The sequence below is a fragment of the Eumetopias jubatus genome, unplaced genomic scaffold (genome assembly GCF_037043125.1).
Source record: "Eumetopias jubatus isolate StellerSeaLion01/CBP00866 unplaced genomic scaffold, mEumJub1_p1.0 scaffold_5, whole genome shotgun sequence".
NCBI lineage: Eukaryota > Metazoa > Chordata > Mammalia > Carnivora > Otariidae > Eumetopias > Eumetopias jubatus.
In genome coordinates, this window is record NW_028274811.1 from 51453911 (window position 1) to 51475309 (window position 21399).

The 21399-nt window shown below is 42.4% G+C and overlaps 1 pseudogene; it reads left to right on the plus strand.

The window, feature by feature from the left end:
* Positions 1-17435: 17435 nt before the first annotated feature.
* LOC114224667 (B-cell CLL/lymphoma 9 protein pseudogene) lies at positions 17436-19627 on the plus strand (annotated as a pseudogene).
* Positions 19628-21399: the final 1772 nt, after the last annotated feature.

The following is a 21399-nucleotide window of genomic DNA, read 5'->3' on the forward strand; positions in this document are numbered from 1 at the left end:
GGAGGTTGACATACTTAGAGACACAAGCTTTATTTACACTCACCTTCCTATTTAGTGTGTGTTTATCATGTTTAATTTGTTGTTGGTTTTACGCATTTTGCTTTCACTGGTTGTGGAGGTTTGTGGCTTTCCTTTTAACTTTGCAGAAGTTTGGTACAAAGGAAATTTAGAACACCAAAACATTTTCCAAACAATTTCAAAATGAACTACATCCCCAACTAATTTGATTTGTAGGAAAGAAAGAACAAAGTCTTGTTACCGGAGAGCTCTAAAACATAATTACTCACACGTGCAAACATGTTTAAGCGTGGGTTCTCAGTGAGTGCTTATCGTGCAGCACTTTCTTGCTCTGACTGTTGCCCATTAAAAACCTCCTGCGCCATATGCAGGTGTGATAACACAACCAACTGCCAATTCTCACTGGCTCAAGGATCCTTTTAAAAATGTCCAGATGGATATGAATGTCGGATTTGGCAGTTAAATTATAGAGCCCAATATATCTCTTCTAAGTACTAAGGCACTGAAGCAAAGTATCGATGTTTGCCTGCGCCCCTAACTAGATTTCAAAAGAACAGTTTGGCTTTTCAGTGGGGAATTATATTTCCTCATTCTTCTGAATCTCGGGGTAAACTTTGTTAGGACATTTATCACTTTCTTCAGTCCATGTATCTTATGAACAACATCAAAAACTTTTTTTTTTTTTTTTTAGTAAGCTACAAGTCAGTCAGAAATTGGCTTTTGAGGTGACTTGGTATATTAAACAAGTGCACGGTGGAGGGGAAATGAAGCAGTGGCATTATAGCTCCCCTGGGGAGCTCCCCAGAGCCTTCATCTACCCTTCTGAGAAGTGGTTTATAGGAAAAGGACATGAGAACAGAGGGACAGAAAGGCATCTCATTGATTCTTGATGATAGGAATCACGAACACAAACGTCTGCCGCCTCCAAGAGAACCAGGCTCAGCGGCAGTTTGTTATCAGCTCTGCTGTGGGAAAGTGCCACAAAGATCACCATCACTACTTCCCCTTGCCCAGATTGGAAGTCCTCCGTAGTAGTCAGGAAACTCCAGGCGATTGGTCGCCTTTTCCGATAACTTGTGTGGCTGAGAGAATGGGTTGCCTCATCTAATATGCTGTGCAGTGCTTCCTGCTTGACGAGCATCTGCAGGGCATCTCTAGAACATGGCGCATGGTAGGCCTTTCCACAAGATGGGCCTGTCCCATGATAGACCCAGGATAGTACATGTAGGGAGTATGGCAAGACAAGGCATGGAGAGTGTTTAAAGAGCAACAAGGTATGCGGAGAGGGTAGAAGAAAGGGAAATGATGTTTTTATATCGTGCCTGGCTCAGTCCAGGTGTAAGGCAACTAGGGGATGGTATTTGTAGTGATGGCTTGAAGTTGGGGGGGGGGCGGTGGGGCTGGTAAGCTGTCAAGTGGTCCAGGTTTCCCATTGTCACCAGCCAGATGACAGCCAAACTTCACTCTTGCATCTTTCATATTTGGAAATAAGGTTGGAATACACAGTTTAGATGAAACGTAACAGGCAAAATAGAAAAGTTGGGAGTCCTGTGCCTTCATATAACATTTAAGTGCTTTTAAGTGTAAACAGGGACAGTAGGCAGAGAGCAGGTTAATAGACAACAAGATTAAAGTAGTGACCTCACGTTTTTTGGCCTGAAGGTGAATTCCCTGCAGGCCTATTCTCTCTGAACAACCGACCCCATCTGTTTCTACAGTCTTAGGTAATTTGTCCAAATGACATACTTTATTTCATTTGAGCATCACAAAAATGGATACTCAGGGCTAACAGACGTCTCAAGTGTAACATGCCTCAAGTTGAACTCCTGATCCAGCCCTAAAGCCTGTGTTCTGTCTCCCTGATGGCAGGTCCAGCCTTCCCATTACTCAGGCTGAAAACCTCAATGTCATCCTGATTCTTCACTTTCTCTTTCGCTCTACGTCCAGTTCTTCCAAATATCCTCATGTGTATATCTTCAAAATACTGTTCATCACTTCTCCTGTTATTACTGTGCATCTGCGTGAACATCATCTCCCTGTTTTACTGCACTGGTCTTCCGACTGGCACCCTTGTGATTCTAGCCTCGGTTCACAGCCAGGGGAGCCTTTCAAACATAAATTAGATCAAGTTACTCCTCTCTGCCAGACTTTCCAATGGCTTCCTATTTCACTCAGAGTAAAAACCCACGTCCTCATCAGGCCCCCAGAGCGCTAATAACTCGGCTCATAACCTCATCCCTTACAGGCCTCCCCCGCCCCCCGAAATCCTTGTTCTTTAAACACTCCAGACATGCCACCATCCTAGGGCCTTGCCCTGCTGTTCCCTCTGCCTAAAATGCTCTCCCTGCACAGCTGACGCCCCACACTTCTCCCACTCAATCTTTTCTCAAAATGTTACCTTCTCAATGAAGCTTGCCCTGACCATCCCATTTATTATGATAACAGCCTCTCCGGCACTCCCAACCCCCATAACACCTTACTTTATTTTTCTTTTGAATACATTATAGTTTTAATCATACTGTCTCATTTACTTATTTGCTATGTTCACTGTCTATCACCCCCAGTAGACTAGAAGCACCATGAAGGCAGAGGTTTTTTCCCTCTGTTTTGATCACTAATGTATCCTAACTGCCTGGAACGGTGCTGGCACATAGTGGGTTCTCAATAAATGTCTGTCGAATGCATGAAGTCATTTCAGTCATAATGTTATCAGACTATACTTTAATATTCCAGGAATATTTATGAAGAGTTTGCCCATTTTCATGGCATCATTTAAGCCACACAAAAACCCTGTGTGTCAGGCACTGCCATAATCCCAATTTAAAGAATGAGAAGCAAATGCAAGAGAACTGAAGAACTAACTGAACCCAACAAGGAAGTGCTAGGGCCAGAATGGAGACCTAGGTCTCTCCTACTATGGAGCCCAGCTTCCTCGGCCCTGCTCCAGCTCTCAGAGCTCACTGTGGTGACTCTTCCAAATAGCTGTGACCCCTTCTTAGAGTCACTGTCTCTCTCCTAACTCGAGAGACTCCCGTGTTCCTTCCCACTGTGCAAATGTGCCTCTCCGTATTCGTTCCATAATATATTTTTTAAAAAGTCTGATGAACTTAGAATACAAAGCTCCTGACTCCTGGTTGAGTGCTCTTTTTGTTATCAGGCTTACTTGAATATATGAATGTAAATGATGATTGAATTCACGCATCATAATACAAAGAGATGTATACAGCAAAATCCCAGCAGAGAACATGAGGCTTTGCCTCTATTTTGAGAAGTTATTATTCAGTTCCAAGCAGAATTATTTTAACCCCAACTTGTTTTTCATGGGGTACTATCATACAAAACACTGGGAAAAGCCAATCAATAATCAAGCTTTGTTGTCTAAGAAATAAGTTCATGCTGCTTTGGGGGCTTGGATAAGTTTGCTTTCCTTTGGGTGTGTTTTTACTTAATAATGTCCACAAGTTGGGTCAGATCCTAGCGACCTAGAGATTGTAATGAAGGATATCTCATTTGAGGCATATTTTCAATCTTACTGGCTGATAAATAAATTATTACCGTGAGTATTAAAATGTGGTGTCCACCATTATGGTACACAGTGCACGGGAGGAAAAAATCCCTGATCACTAGGGCTGTCAGGTTGTGGTCATCTGTCTTCCAGCTTGCCTGCACTGATGTCTAGCTATGGAGATTACAAATGCTGTTTACCTAATCAGATTCTCCCAAGACTGAAACACTGCCTGACCTGTCCACAGAATCTGCTTAAACTCAGCCCCCATCTGCTTGTTCTTCCCTTGCCCTAGTCTTTTTTTCCCTCTTAACTCTTTACTTGAATGGTATTAACCTGCCTCTTGCATTTTCCTTCTTTCTACTTTAAAAAGTGCTTTTAAAAATAATCTGTAGGAATAAGATCAGGAAAACATCAAGGATGTCTATTCATCATTCCACTCCACATTTTACTGGAGGTTCTAAACAGTGCAGTAAGACCAGAAATCAGTGAATGAGTGCATGAATGAATGAATGAATGAATGAATGAATAAGTCGTCCAGATTGAAAAGGAAGAAGGAAACTGTCATATTCACAGACAACATGAGAAACTATTTAGAAAAGCAGATAGAACCCAAACAAAAATAAAAGCTGCTAGGACTAACAAGTTTAGAAAGGTTGCGGGATCTGGAGTGCCTGGGTGGCTCAGTTGGTTAGGTGTCTGCCTTTGGCTCAGGTCATGATCTTGGAGTCCCAGGATCTGGGCCCCACCTTGGGCTCCCTGCTCAGTAGGGAGTCTGCTTCTCTCTCTCCCTCTGCTCCTCCCTCTTCTCCTCTCCCTGCTCATGCTCTCTCGCTCACTCTCTCAAATAAAGAAATTAAAATCTTAAAAAAAAAAGGAAGAAAGGTGGCAGGATACAAGATCATTATAAAACATTCTATTCTATTTCCATATACTAGGAAGGAACAATCAGAAATTTAAGTAAAACATTTCAATAAACAGCACCAAAAAATGAAATATTTAGGGATAAATCTGACAAAAGACACAAAAGAGCTGCACACTGAAAACTGTAACACTATGCTGAGAGAAATTAAAGAATACTTAAGTAGATGGAGAGATACATCACATTCATGAGTCAACTACTCAGTATTGTTAAGATATCAGTTGTTCCTAAATTGATCTGTAGATGCAATGCAATCCTAATCAAAATCTCAGTAGTTAGCAAGCTAATTCTAAAACTCACATATACCAAAAAGAGAGCCTAGAAATAAACCCACGCTTTTACGGTCAATTAATTTATGACATAGGAGGCAAGAATATACAATGGGAAAAATACAGTCTCTAATTAATGGTGTTGGAAAAACTGGATAGCCACATGCAAAAGAATGAAACTAGACCACTTCATACACCATACACAAAAATAAATTCAAAATGGATTAAAGACCTAAATGTGAGACCTGAAGCCATAAAACTCCTGGAAGAGAACACAGGCAGTAATTTCTCTGACATTGGCCATAGCAACATTTTCATAGATGTCTCCTCAGTCAAGGGAAACAAAAGCAAAAATAAGCTACTGGGATTACACCAAAATATAAAGCTTCTGCACTATGAAGGAAACCATCAACAAAGTGAAAAGGCAACCTAATGAATGGGAGAAGATATTTACAAATGATATATCTGATAAGGGGTTAATATCCAGAATGTATGAAGAATTTATATAAGACAACACCAAAAAAAAAAAAAAACCCACACAAATAATCTGATTTAAAAATTGTCAGAGGACCTGAACAGACATTTTTCTAAGGAAGACATACAGATGGCCAATAGGCACATGAAAAGAGGCTCAACGTCACCAATCATTAGGGAAATCAAAACCACAGTGAAATACTAGCTTACACCTGTCAGAATGGCTAGAATCAAAAAGACAAGAAATAGCAAGCATTGGTGAGGACGTGGAGAAGTGGGAACCCTGGTGCACTGTCGATGGGAGGGTAAATCGGTGTAGCCACTAGGAAAGCAGCACGGAGGTTCCTCAAAAAGTTAAAAATAGAAATGCCATATGACCCAGTAATTTCACTATTGGGTAATTGACCCAAAAGAAACAAAAACACTAATTTGAAGAAAAGATATATGCATCCCTATGTTTAGGGCAGCATTATTTGCAATAGCCAGGATATGGAACAGCCCAAGTGCCTAACGATAGATAAATGGATAAAGAAGATGTGGGATATATACACACACACACACACACACACACACACACACACACACAATGCACTATTACTTGGCCATAAAAAAGGATGAGATCTTGCCGTTTATGACAATGTGGATGAACCTAGAGGGTATTATGCTTAGTGAAGTAAGTCAGTCAAAGAAAAACAAATACCATATGATTTCACTTTTTTGTGGAATCTAAAAAACAAAACAAATGAATAAGCAAACAAATGAAAAGCAGAATCAGACCTATAAATACAGAGAACAATCTGATGATTGCCAGAGGGGAGGGAAATGGGGGGGGATAGGCAAAAATGGGTGAAGGAGAGCGAGAGATACAGGCTTCCAGTTATAGAATAAGTCATGGGGATGAAAGGTACAGCACAGAGAATGTAGTTGATAGTATTGTCATAGTGTTATATGGTGACAGATGGTAGTTATACTTGGGGCGAGCGTAGTGTAACATAAAGTTGTCGAATCACTAGGTTACACGTGAAGCTAATGTAACATTGTATGTCAGCTATACTAAAAAAACCCACATATAAATGCAAAGGGTGTAACATAGACAAAACAACTTTGACAGAAAGCACAAAGTTGGGAGACTAACAGTCACATTTTAAGACTTAATATAAAGCTATGGTAATCAAAGTGCTGAGTTATTGGTATAAAGATTGACAAATGCAGATCAATGGAACAGGACAGAGAGCATGGAAATAGATCCACCATATATATGGACAGCTGATTTTTGATGAAGTTTAATGGCAATTTAATGTAAAGAGTAGCCTTTTCAAAAATTGGATATTCATATACAAGGAGATAAATAAATTCAATCCACAACTCACACCATATACAAACAGAAACTCAAAATGGATCACAGACTTAACCACAAAGCCTAAAATTATAAAACTTCTAGAAGAAAACACAAGTGGAAACCCTTGTGACTTGGAGTTAGTCAGAGATTGCTTAGCTGTGACACCAAAACACAGTGCTTAAAAGAAGAAACTGGTAAGTTGGATTTCATTAAAGTGAAAAACTTATACTCTTGGAAGTCACTGTTAAAATAATGAAAAACAAGTCACACACTGGGAGAAAATATGTGCAAGTCTATCTCTGATAAAGGACATATATGCAGAATACTTAAAGCACTCACCAAACTCAATAATAAGAAAACGAAAGACCTAGCTAAACAGTGGGCAAAAGATCTGAACAGACCCTTCACCAAAGAAGGTATACAGAGGGTACATAAGTACATGAAAAAGATATTCAGCATCATTTGTCACTAGGGAAGTGTAAGACAATACTGGTACACACCTATTAGAATGACTAAAATTAAAAAGAGTAACCATACAAAGGGTTGGTAAGGATTTGAAGCAACTGGAATCTCATGCACTACTGGTAGGAATGTAAAATGGTACGACTGCTTTGGAAAAGTTTAATGGTTTCTTTGAAATTTAAACAAACAAGTACTGTATGCTCTGTCCTCTCAACTCATGTTTACCCAAGAGAGATGAAAGCACGTCCTACAGAGATTTAAGCATAAGCGATCATAGCCAAAACTGGAAATGACTGAAATGCCCATTAGTAGGTGAACAGATAGGTGAACTGTGGCCTATCTGTGTGCTGGAATATTACTCAGCAATAAAAAGGCCTAAAGCTACATTATAAAATATAATATGGATGAATCTCAAAGTATGCTGGGTGTAAAAAGCCAGATAAAAATGGTATGTTCCGAAGAAGAAGATAGCAGGAGGGGAAGAATGAAGGGGAGTAAATCAGAGGGGGAGACGAACCATGAGAGACTGTGGACTCTGAGAAACAAACTGAGGGTTCTAGAGGGGAGGGGGGTGGGGGGATGGGTTAGCCTGGTGATGGGTATTAAAGAGGGCATGTTCTGCGTGGAGCACTGGGTGTTATGCACAAACAATGGATCATGGAACACTACATCAAAAACTAATGATGTAATGTATGGTGATTAACATAACAATAAAAAATGGTGTGTTCCTTTACGTTAACATTTAGAAAATGCAGACTAACAGTCTGCCAGGTGGATGGTCGCCTGGAGGTGGGAGTGAAGAACTGGGCAGGAGGGTTTACAGACAGGTATGAATCAGCTGCTGCTGGTGATGGATATGTTCACCATCCTGGTTGTGGTGCTGGTTCCATCCGTGTAAACATACATCAGAGCTATCAAACTCTGTTTTAAATATGGAAAGTTTAATGTATGTCAGTTATACTTCGGTATAGCTTTTTAAAAGGACATCGAAGGGAACCTCTTTCCACTTAGTTCTCGTGCTGACTCTTCCTTAATGTATAGTTAGAATGGCAACTGAGGCCATTTTCCTTGTATGATAGTAGCTTCCTCTGCGAACTCTCATTGAAGATTTTATAGGCTTCAGATTATTTCACTCTTCTTACTTCCACCCCCTTGTTTTCATCTTCCTCATTTCTTTTTCTGTGCTAAGGATATCACTTGACACCCTCTATATTCATTCTGCCCCTGCTAGCTGCTTCCAGAAGATGGTTGAATCTCCATGCATTCTTGTAAACATTGGAGGAATTGCCTTTTCTCAGAGTCATGACATATTCCTTGGGGATCCTCAGGAAGAAGCAAGATGAACCAGATCCTTCCCATCACACGTGAGGACATGCCAAGGACAGTCCTCTAGGTTTTTCCTTACTTTCCCTCCACTCAGCTGCTGGACTCTAAGAAAGATGAGGTCTTGGGGAGATGCTCCCTTTCCTACATTTGCTGCTGCCAGAGGGAATGGAGCCAGCATCCTACCCTTCTCTGGTCTCTGTTTTTCATGCCTCGTACCTTTGTGTTACCAGTGGGCGAGGTAGTGTGAGCAAGTAAGAGTTAGTAGTTTCTTCCATCAAGCCCCTACAGAAAGTGTCTGCTATGCCCCAGGTAACTGAGTGGTTAAGAAGTGAGCAAAAGGGGTTTTGAAAGAGAAACTGACATTTAAAACAAAAGCCATGCTAAAAACGAAGACTAGATTAGACTCTTACTTTAGGCACATGTTTCCCTACCCCTTCGTATCTAGGCTGGGAAGAAGCTAGCAAGTTCAGACAGATGGTACCATATCACACTAAAGGAACACATTATGTATTTTTAGGGTTTTTTTTTTTTTTCCTGTGAAAGCTATACAATGAAACCTAATGCCAATTTTGCATGTAAAATTTCACTATTTTTTTTTTAATTTTCTGGCTTATAATTTTTATTGTAGAGTTAAAAGTTGAAAAACAAGAGTAACTTACAGTGAAGTGTTCTTTCACTTAAGGAATCCAACAGTTACTATGTTTCTTAATGTGTCTTAAAAATAATAGCACTGTTTTCCATGTGTCCTCTTTCTCAGCTTGTAAGGTGCCCCTGGTAGGGTATGCTTCAGAGGAAGCTAGGGTCTTACTCTTAAAGTTCTGGTTTGGAGAAATGAAAAGCATGTGGGCTTAAAGTAAGATAGATGCATGTTTACATCTTGGTCCTGCCAGTCAGTGGCTCAGGGACCTTGAGCCTTCTTCACAGGTATCAGTAGATCGGTGTCGACAAATATCTTCTATAAAGGGCCAAATACTAGTTTAGGCATTGTAGGAAAAACGCCTCTGTTGCAACTACTCCTCGGTGCCGCGGTTGTAGCAGGAAAGCAGCCATAGACAGTAAACAAATGGGCGTGGCTGTGTTCCAATACAACTTTATTCACAGTCACAAGCTGTGGGCCACATTTGGCCCACGTGCTGTAGTTTGCTGACCCCCGATACAGATAATGCTACTTTCCTCCCAGCGTCGCCACGACGGCTGCATGCCATATGTAAAATGATTAGAATAGGGGCTGGCTGACATCAGCTCTAAGGGTCAGCTCCCTTATCCCGAGCCTCTGCGAGTCCCTGTGCTGCCACCTGGGACCCCAGTTACCATGTACTCACTGAGGGGACGCGTCTGTCAGCAGGGCATCAGACTGCTCAGGAAAGAGTTTCTCTTTGCATCCTTCTTACTATGTGTGAAAGTACTTTCAAAGCTCTGAGCACAGTAACAATGCTAATTATTGTTTGTTTGGGTTTTTTTTCTCTTTTCCTTCCTGGTGTCAGGGTGAGGAGAGAGGAAAGCATTTCCAAAGGAAGTGACCCCTGGGCCCAAGGCAGTCTCTTTATGAAATCTTCCTGTAGAGTTTTGAGAAAAAAGCAGAACTGATTGGACAGTGCCTCCTCCCCCACCCCCATTCTGGATGGGTTTTCTGATTTTGTGATAAAGAGGGTCAGGTATATATAAGATTTTAGTTTGAGAAAAAGGTGGCATGTTTGAGCAATTTCTGTTTGAGCCTCATGCCAACATGACAAGATAAAGATTTACAGGAAAATCGCCGTTGCATTGGAATTGGTAGCGAGAAATAGACTCTGCTCTATCCCTGGTTTAGAGAATAACCCTAAAAGTAAAATTTATTGGGAGTCTTTTTTAATTTTTTTTAGAAAGTGATATATTTCTCCTTTATAATATTTGGAAAATGGAGGAAAATATATAGACATCAAACAAACTAAGAAACACAACCCAGCAAAGCTTTCCTCTCCCCCTCAAATGTTGATATTGGTCTTTTACTCTTTCTCATCTTTTATAATAGACGGAGACTCTCCGCATCATTTTAGTTTACAAAATTGGAGTCATCCGCTATGTTCAAAGGGTTACATCCGTAAGCCGCTCTTTTCACGATAACAGCATGAAGTGAACACATTCCCATGTGTGCAAAAACTTTTTACAACATCATTTTTAATGGCCTCAGAGGATTCCTAATTTTGAGATATAACACATTTATTTGGAGGCTGATCCTTCGAGACTGCCCTTCAGGAACTTTAACTCCTCCTTAGCACCTTTGTCAGAATTGGAGAAAAGAAAAGAGAGAGATGGGGGGGCAGGGAGGGATCGAGGAAGGGAGAGATGGATTAAGACTCAAATCAGTCTGTTTGTCTCCTTTTTAAAGTGGTGAAAGGTTTGGTGCAGAAGAATCGTAAAGCCTCATGATAGTCAGAGCTGCAGCAAGGCGACTGAGCAGGAGTCTGATGTGGCAACAAGCAAGCAGGATCCCCCTCTCAGCGTCGGCGGCTAGCCTCTGCTAGCAGGGACATTGCCTCAGCCACAGGGCGGCCCGGTGACAATTCGGGAGTTGACAGCGTGGATTCGTATTGCAAAACCACCACATGCATGCCCCATCTTGATTAATTGGGTTGTTTCATCTTAGACATTCTCCTGTCACAGAACATTCTGTGCTTGCACAAGCGATAATGAGTTACCCCAGGGATAACCTCTTCAGAACTAATAAATCTCTAACTCTTAGAGTAGTGAATACATCAGCCCTTGTCTAAAGATACAAAGCGGTACATTAATAATATTTAATATTATAACATTAGTGTCTGGGTGGGTATGACACACTGTATGTTAGCAATTAACCCCTTCGTTTGTGGCATTGATGAATGAGATTAGAGTTGGATTTAAGGATTTGTTAAATGACAAAGTCCAGTGACCTTAATTACTCTAATCTTACCTGACCTAGATGAATGAAATGCATTTCTGGCACATAAAACGATAAGCCTTGTTACCTTAATGCACAAACTGCTGGTTAGATCTCTAATGTTAAAAACAAAAGTGGAATGAGAAATAATGAAACACAGACTAATTTATACATAAATCTCCAAAAGAAAATTAAAGGTACCTCAGATCTGGGCCACATAACATCTCCCTTCAGTTCTTCTCTAATTTCTAAATAAAAATTGCTTTCTTGCCCCGATTATAGAAGAGTTTTACCTACCTACTGTGAAGACAGGTGATGAAAAAAACTTGCAGAGAGAAAGTAAAAATAATCCACGAACTGATTACACAGATATAACCAATGTTCATATTTTGGTTTATTTCCTTCCAGCATATTTTCTATTAAATTTATATATACTTTCCTAATATCTATATTTCCTATATATATTTTCCTAATATGTAGGAATGGGAGCATGTTATACATATTATTAATAACATTCTCTTTTTAGGATAAACAATATGTCTTGGGCCAGTATTGTTCCTCTTCCTCCCTTCAGAACACAGAGATTTAATTGCTTTTGTCTGTCTTCAGAGCAGCTGCTACCGCCGCAACTTCTTGAGGTCTGTCCCCCAGACTCACTGGAGAAGACAATAAGCCTCCCAGATCCTACTTTCCTCACTGTGCATGAAGCCTACCACATAGACCATTGTTAAAGATTTCGCTGCTAATTTAAGTAGGAAAACAGATGATAGAAAAATAGCCACCATGGTAGGTTCTATAGGTCTGACGTCCTTAGACCTTCCTGGTTCCCTGGCTGGGTGGTCCCTGCGTGGCATGAAAGGCTTGTTTGTCATCTTTGATCATGGGTAGAAAGCTCATCTGACTCCCCCTCACTTAGGCCTTTTCCTACTGCCAGCCTCTATAGATCAGTGATTCTCAGGCTACCTGGGAAAAGATCCAGTAGCTGTTTGTTTTGTTTTGCTTTTAAATATTCTTTTTTGGGGATAAAATACACATCATCTGAAATTTACCCTTTTGCCATCTGTAAGTGTACAGTTCAGGGTCATGAAGTACATTCACCATACGTTCAAGGACATTGTTGTGCAACTATCACTACCATCTCTAGAACATGTTTCATTTGCCCAAACTGAAACTCTGTACCTGTTAAACAATAATTCTCCATTCTCCTCTTCCCCTAACCCCTGGCAACCCCACTCTACTTTTTGACTCCCCCAGTTTGACTATGCTAAGTGCCTCGTGTAAGTGGAATCATACCGTATTTGTCCTTTCATGAGTGGCTTATTTCACTTAGCACGATGTCTTCAAGGTTCATTCAAGCTGTGGCATATGCCAGAATTCCCTCTCTTTGAAAGCTGAATAACATTACATTGTATGGATACCACATCTTTCAATCCATTCATTCATCAGTGGACACTTGTGTGGCTTCTACCTTTTAGCTATTGTGAATAATACTGCTTTGAATATGGATGTACAAGTATCTGTTTGAGTCATGGCTTTCAGTTCTTTTAATCCAGTGAAATTGTTGGATCATGTGCTAATTCAGTTTTTAATTGTTTGAGGAACCGCCATACTGTTTTCTATAGAGTCTGTACTATTTCACCATCAGGGATGGGGGTTCCGATTTTTCCCTTGCCAAGATGTGTTATTTTCTGGGGGCTTCTGTTTGGTGTTTTTGATAGTAGTCATCCCAGTGAGTATGAGGTGGGTATATTATTGTGGTTTCGATTTGCATTTTTTTCTAATGATCAGTGATTTTGAGCATCTTTTCATGTGGTCATTGGCCATTTGGGGATCTTCTTTTGTGAAATGTGTATTCCAGTCCTTTGCTCATTTTTAAATTGAGTTGTTTGGGTTTCTTGGTTGTTTTGCTTTGTTTCGTTTTTTAACTTCACTTCCATTATAAATTGATACTTTTATAAAATACAGTAAAATTAGTATCTGTGAATTACTGGATACCAAAATGAAGGATGTTAAGTCCTAGGACATCTGTTTCTAGCCATAATGAAGTAATAGGAATCGATTTACCCTTCCACCTTAAATGATTAGGAAACCAGCAAAATATATGAAACCGTGGTTTTCAGATATGGGACGAAAGTCCTTTTAGGAGTATGATCCTTTCACAGAAGAGAAACAAACAAGGTGAGACCTGCTTGGAGGCAGCCCAAAAGCACACCTTGAGAAGATCAAACTGATTTGTGGTAACGTACCTGTATTTCAGAACAAAGTTGACTGCTGTGTAAAGGAATATGGCTAATGCCAGCACCCAGCAGTGGAAATTCACACTCTCCACAATCCAATTAAAAAATTACCAGGTATGCAAAGAAGTAGGAAATATGATCTATAAGCAGAAAGAGAAATCAACTACCAGAAGATGAACTATAATAAAAATGAAACAGAAAAACGTGACACATAAAATATAATCCCCATTTTAAAAATATTAAATTTATTGGATAAAACATTACTCCATCGGATTGCTATAACAGTTTCTCAATGTTTACTCCCAACTTCTGTACATATCTCTCCGTGCACTAGTGACGTTTTACAGGCCATCACCCAGTCCATAGAGAGCATTTGCTGTAGCTCTGCTTAGACCATTTTTTTTTTTTTTAAACTCCCAACAGATTGACTTGGATATGTGGTTAGGGCAAAAACCACCTTTGACTACATTGCCATACAAGAACCTTGTGTCTCTAAGTGAATACCGTATCTCAAGGAATTCCAGACAGAGCAGCTCCCACCTCAGTGGATTTTCAGCACCGTGCCAGACCCTGAGGGAACACCTGAGGTGTGTGATCCTCAGAGTGAAGTGTGGCAGGGAAATTTATGAGAAGCCTAATTAACACTATCATTTTAGATAAGTAGAGGCACAAGGTTTTAAGTAAAACCCTTCTGAATCTAATTATTTCTTACTTTAGGATGAACTTTAGAGGAAACTGGACTAAATCATTCTGGGAATAGGTCCTCAGTTCACAAGATGCTGAGAACTAATTATTGAATGCATTGAATTGTATGCATATTGTAACTGCACAGTTTAAAGACATGATTGGAAGAGCCATCGTGGAACTCTCACCAGCTAGCTCTGTGAGGTAAATGTCCGTGGACACATTGTTCCAGAAGAGAATGGAGTGTTTTAGGTTCTGTTAATTAGCAGCTTTCCTTTACAGTCTTGAAGATTGCTGCTCAGCCTGTCCAGGTCACTAGTTAACTAATAGACATTAACTATCTATAGCTACATGTATATGCATGTTTACTTATTCTTTCATTCATTCAGATCTGCTCAAGAAATGTAAAGTATCTGAGGGATTAATTTAAAAATTACACAATTGGCCTTTCTAAATTAAAAGCTCTGATATATTTTACAGAATATAGCACTGTTGAATTCAAGTTAGTTTTCGTTATTTTATGTGGCAAAAGCACATCTGCCCAAGGGCAAGGAGCTGAGTCCTTAGGTGTGGACCTTGGAATCATTTGGCAAGAGCTGGTTGCCTAACATTGACTTCATCATCTACAGAGGTTCATCATCCCCTTTGGTTCCCCTGGAATCATTAGTGTCTGTTTCCTGTGATGGGGCCATTTTGGTCTGTTGATGAGGAAACAGGTGGCAGAGTGCTGAGTGATGTCTGCCTTGTCTGGGACATATATAAAGCTCAAGTGGTCACAAGAATGATAGAAGTGATGTCCTAACTGAGCTAGCTTGGAAGTGAAAGAGGGCCTGGGGCACCTGGGTGGCTCAGTCGGTTAAGTGTCTGACTCTTGATTTCAGCTCAGGTCATGATCTCAGGGTCATGAGATCGAGCTCCAAATCAGGCTCCGCACTGGGTGTGGAACCTGCTTAAGAGTCTCTCTCATCCTCTCCCTCTCCTCACCCCACCACCTCTCTCTCTCTCTCTCTAAAAAAAAAAAAAAAAGTGAAAGAGGGCAAATAGTTTTTTCATTTTGTAATATTAAGTCCATAATCCTTTATCCTGCTGTGCAAAATAGAATCTCATGGTGATTACAGTCACATCTTAGAGGATGATCTGCCAAGATACATGAAGAGTTGTCCCTGACTTGGGCATTCGTATCTGAAACTCTGGCTGAGTGCCCAGCCTAGCTGCAGACAACTGTAGCACATCTGTGAAACAGCACCTTTCCTGTTTTCAATGGGACACTGATCTGTGGGTTACTAAGTTTCTCTATGAATTTCAGTTGGTGCTCCCTATATACATGCAGAAGCTTCTCCGAAGGTGACAAGTGGCCCCTAGGGATGACTATTCTAGGTACTTTCGGTAACAGTAAATAAAATTATTTAGAAATGGATTGGAAGGCTTGTCTATGGAGGAAGGACCCGTGGTTATCCTTAGGCTTGGATAAATTGGCTTTCTGACGTGAGAATGTAATATTTCTGAGAGACTGAGTGTCTTTTTCATTTCGTTTAAATAATCACTTTCATTGAAACATAATCATTGAGGGGGTAGAGGTGAACCCTTGTGTTAAAATAGAGATGACAAAAAATTGGATAATAAGGACTTAATTTTTTTTCTGCCTCCTAGCTTTCCTCTTTGACGTTCTCTGAACTTCTGTTATTGGTCACTTTTTTGTTGTTGTTTTGTCTGTGTCCTCTCTTGACACCCTCAGCCAATCCCTCGGTTTCAAATATCACCATTGCTTTGTAAAAGACAATCAAATCTCTCTTTATAGATATGGACTTCCTGTTATATGAGATAATCTCTATCAGTGAAGCCATCTTGATTTGGTTTTCTCTTGCTTGCATCCAAAAGAATCTCTTTTTCCTTTAAACAATAATGGGAGAGTGAATCACTCTGAAGCCGAGTCATGATCATGTCACTCTCACGTGCAGTAGTAATCTTTGGTAGTTCCTCACTCCCTACCAAAACACTGTAGATCTTGTCCCAACTTGCCTCTCCAAGTTCATTTCTTTTTTTTTTTTTTTAAGATTTGTTTATTTATTTTGTAGAATGAGAGAGAGCATGCATGTGCCAGAGCTCGTGCAAGTGGGGGGAGGGGCAGACTCCTGGCTGAGTGGGGAGACCAAGGCAGGGCTCGATCTCATGACACTGAGATCATGACCTGAGCCAAAACCAAGAGTCAGATGCTTAACCGACTGAGTCACCCAGATGCCCCCAACCTCATTTCTTATATGCTTCATTTACATATCCCTTCCAGTGGTTAAAACACTTTAAGAGCTGCAGGGGCTAGGAGAGGAGGGGCCACCCAGCCTAGCAGCTGGCTAGGCCATGGACCAAAGCCAGCTCCCCTTTCCCTGCCCTCACTCCACCTCCAGAGACTGAACATGGAACTAACTGATGTCGGCCCGATTTTCACTTTTGTTTGGGAGTGGGAGATGATTTTGGAAAGTTCTTCTGTGTCCCATTATAGAAAAAGAACAAATCGAATGTCCGGAAACGTGTGGATTGCCTTTGAGAATGGTTCCTGGACCCCTGAGCTCCAGGATCAGCAAGCTCTCTGTATTGTCGTGCCCTCGAGATATGAGGTCCTCCTCTGGCAGCAGGAGGCTCACCTAGAGAATGGTGTAGCTGCAAGACCAACTTCAGTGCACAGAAGAACAAAGAGGAACAAGGCATTCAGGTGGCCAGCATGAGGGGACCTACGCAGAAAGCATCAGGTTACTATCACACGGCTGTTTCCACTGCCATCTGAGAAGAACTCAGAGAGCCTGTTCCTGTTTGTGACAGCAAGCTCAGGGGTTCGGTCCATTCCAGTAACCCTAAAGAGGGAAATTCCCCAACACGAAAGAGAGTCAAACCCCAAGGTAGAGTGGGAGGTAATGGGCATTCCTCCTACAGTGATGTCCCCTTCTGCAAAACCCCACCTGGTTCCTAAATTCTCTATGCAGAGTAAATATGGAAACTAGCCAGTTAATCCCAGTCTCCTTCCCCCTTCTCCCTGTGACTCCAAGAGTGGGAGCCATACCCCTCAAGCACTCCTTGGGTCAGATGAGCCCATGGGCCTGAAGAATGGAACTGGAGGGCGCCTGGGTGGCTCAGATGGTTAAGCGTCTGCCTTCGGCTCAGGTCATGACCCCAGGGTCCTGGGATCGAGCCCCGCATCGGGCTCCCTGCTCCTTGGGAGCCCGCTTCTCCCTCTGCCTCTCTTTCTCTCTCTTGTCTCTCATGAATAAATAAATAAAAATCTTAAAAAAAAAAAAAAGAATGGAACTGGAAATGGTGCCAAGGGAGCAAGATATTTTCATCCCCTCCTTTGGTCAGAGAGCTCCCAGGATTAAAGAAAGTAATTATGCTGACCACAGGAAGTCCCAGGATTCTTAGCACACTGATGACCCTATCAAATTCCATGACCCACAGGTCTTCCAGACTTTCCCACAGTCAGACTTGTCCAAATCCCACACCTGCTCAGAAGATGTTAGCCCAAATGGTACATATGTTTACAGACTGCAGAAGCTGCACTGAGGGTCAAGTGGAAACTGCCACTCCTTTCCAAATCCAGGACATCCCTAGCAGCAAGACAGAGAGAGAACCAAAGCCCCTCTGAACACACAGATAACTGCCTTTGGAATGATCCAAAACCTCTCCTACAATAGCCCCCACTTCCAGCCAACCAGGGCCATAATTCCTCTCTGAATGCCAACTGCCCATGACTCTGCATTCTGGCATCAGCCCCCAGACCAGCTGCTCCCATGTGTCCCCTGGCCTAGGACAGGCCTGGGGGAGAAAACAAACTGATTCCTTCTGTAGAATGTAGCCTGGCCAGCTCTACTTCACTGTCCTACATCGTATTGGGACAAATAAACTTGACGCCCCCAAACCAAGCAGTTCCCTCTGTCTCCTACCAGGGCAATACCTCTTTGGAAAATCCCTGTATCTCCTCCCCCTCCTCCTTTCAGCCCTTCCACTAATGTTGGGTGGAGATACCCCTACCCTGGGAGAGAATCCAGATAGACTGTCTCATGAGCAGCTGAAAATTCAGTAGCTTTCCTTTCAAACTCTCAGAAATATCCGGCATATGCTTTTACCTAATGAGAAAGTATTCACAGTAGCACAAACAATGCAGAAGCCTGGGGCGTTACACGGAACTCCCAAGTAACCATAACAGGTCCTGATGATTCAGTACCAATGCCTAGGTAAGGGACTTGGGCCCCAGACAGATGTGGGGGCTCTGCTTGTCTTTATAGGATACAGACATGTGTCCTTTTCTCCAGATGAAGTGGTTCTACCTTCAAGGAACTCCCTTGTGGGCCCCTAGGATCCAACCACCCAGATCATATAGTTCCTGAGCAAAGAGTTTTGGCTGAAATGACAGGAGGCATTTTTATAAAGAGTAGTAGAGGAATCAGTACCACAGTACTCTCCCCAGGTATGACTATTAACATGGACTTGCAAATTGATCTAGGGGGCTCTCCTCTGATAGCAGATGACTCCTGATGAAAGCTAGGTACCTGAGCAAGAAGAGCCATCTCCTGATAGTATCGGCATGCCACATTCTCTGTCCCTAGGGCCATGACCCTCAACCCCAACATGCCAGGGGGCAGATAGGCCTCCTTGGATTTGCAGGAATGATAAGCTCAACAATGGAAGGGACAGATGTCCCCAGTTGTGCACCTAGACCTGGTCTTTCTGGAGTCATTGGGCCAGACAATGGGTCAAAAATCCTAGATGACTGAAACTTCTCTCCTGGCCAAGCCATCTTCGGTGGTCTAGACTGAAGGGAGCACTTTCAAAATCCCCAGAGTTGTCTGCGGAGAGGTTTCAACAGCATTTGGCAAAAGAATGCCCAGGCCTTCTCCCTGGGATAAGCATGGCAGGCATCAGGCCCAGCATGGAGATAACCAGGATGATCCCAGGCTCTCAGTGAACATTTCCTTTTTCCATTTCTAAGTTTCACCAGCGATGACTTTCTAAAAGCAATGCCCCACTGATGGGCCCCGGTTGGGATTTGAGTTTGGGATGGTCCTTAATGCCATGAAGAGAGATGTCAATTTAAATGTCAACACAGGATCCAACTCTCAGAAGATACCTTAAAAGATGAGAGGCTTGGTGTGCCCTGGAGAGATGATGAATTAACTCAGGTGGCTCCAAGATGCTGCCTGCTTAGCAGAGGATGGTTTCCCTGCCATATGGTGAGTACCCTGCAGGAGGAAGGCGTGGGCCTCAGGCCATTCCCTCCTGTGTCTCAAGGTCCAGGAGGCAATAATCATTTTGCAAAATCTCAGAGAGCCAGTCAGACCCACCAAAGGGCTAATGGCCAGCTTTGTCATAGTCATTGCTACTTGTCAGTCCTTCTAGAAACCCCATTAGCTTCCACACACAGCTCCCCCAGTTTGACACAACCAAGGCAGAAGCCCATGAATAAATCTCTGGCAAGCCACCATGTGCATTCTGCTCGTATATTTCTCTGAAACCTCCCACCATGTGCAGTCCAGTTGTCAGTGCCAAACTTGCCATTGGGGAACCTCAAGCTTCTTCAGATTCCACCGTATGTGGTGGGCCTGACGGTGGGCTCAGACATTGGTACTTTGATTAAATAGCCCCATCTTAGGGTCTGCTGCTGCTCTGCTTGTTCTGCTTCTGTGAGTATCCAGATGTCTCCTCTGGTACAGCTTGCCTCCACAGGCTGTCCTTTCCCAAACCTGCTCTCCATTATGATGTGTTGAATATCCAAGTTGGCAATGCCCACTTCTACCTGATTGTACCATCATACCGTCAAGACTGCTGTTGATTCAGATGACAACTCCCCGCTAACTCTTACACCCAACTTGCCATCCGTGAATAACATGCCAGGAATGGGCATCAATACACGAAATCCTCAAATTTCATGTTCTAATGCGAATGCTCAGCCCAGTGGGAATGACCCAGCCACTTCTCACTCCAACCATATGACCTGAATACCATGGGAACCAGCACGTCTTTCAGTGGGGCCTGATTTGATGTCACACAAACCTACAATGGGTCATGGGAGTAGGTGCCATTTCCTTACCATGGCCCCAGTGGAGGCAGAGGAACTTCCCAAAAGACGTTGGTGTCCCAGAAGAAGGCACACTTGGCCATCCCAATAACCTACCTCAAAATTCAGCAGATGCAGCACCTTGCAAGCCTGGAGGCCCTAGGGGTCCTGACTCCTTCATTACACTGAGGAATGGCATGCCTTCTCTGTTTATGGACCCCGATCTCTAGTTCATAGAGTTAGAAGTGAAGTCCCAGGCTATACACAGCACTGGGATCCTCGACCTGGGTTTTTGCGCAGGGAACAATGGCAAGCCAGACTTCAGAATGGCACTAGCATTACCTGGCAGGGTGGGTCTGGGGTCAGCAGAAGTTCTGGCCATCCTTCTGGGTACAGGTGCGTCCATGCCACGCCTCAGCCCAGTGAGAGCACTGACCTCTCTCAAGTAAAGAGCAAAGTATTAATAAAACGCACCCCCCAAAAAAAGGAAGAAGAAGAAGAAGAAGAAAAAGAACTAAGTTATTAACAAGTTGGGTGTAGGGTAGGTGTAGCAAGGACATCTTTCTTTTTTTAAAAATAATGAGGTTTAGGACATTTGCTTTTAAGTTTACGAGCTCCTCAGCCCTGTCCCTCTCTCTAAATATACAAATACAGCTCCTTCACCGTTTGCCATCTGCTCAGCTAAGTGTTTCCTTCCCTTATGCCCGCCCCCAACCCGGCCGCTCCCTCCCTGCTGCCCTCCCCCATCTTTCGCTGGGTGCTGCAGCAGGCAGCCTTATTTTGGGGACATACTCCAGCAGAAGAGCTTCAGCTTCCCAGCGCAGTGTCCTCCTGGTTTGGGGAGGGGGAGTGAGGTCTGTCCTGGCCGGAGGGTGGGGGTGGGAGGGCTCTCTGTGGCTTTTTTCTCCCCCTGTGGCTTTTTATTCACCAGTATGCCCTTCTTTACCCTCCACCCTGTTCTCTGTTGGCCTTTTCCTCAGAATTCCCAGGTGAATTTTATTAATGTAGGAGTGGAACAGATGCTAAAAGTTATCCAAGATTTTGTTTTTGTTTTTGTATTTTTGAATTGTGTGGTTACTTCTCTTTCTTCCTCCTCCCACGCACAAAACATTGTGTGTAACTGCCATTAAATTTGGTATAAAACCACTTGCTGGGGCTGTGACATCAGAAAAAGGAAATATATTGTTTCGTATAAGACTTTTTTAAAAAGAATACTTTAAGGCTCAA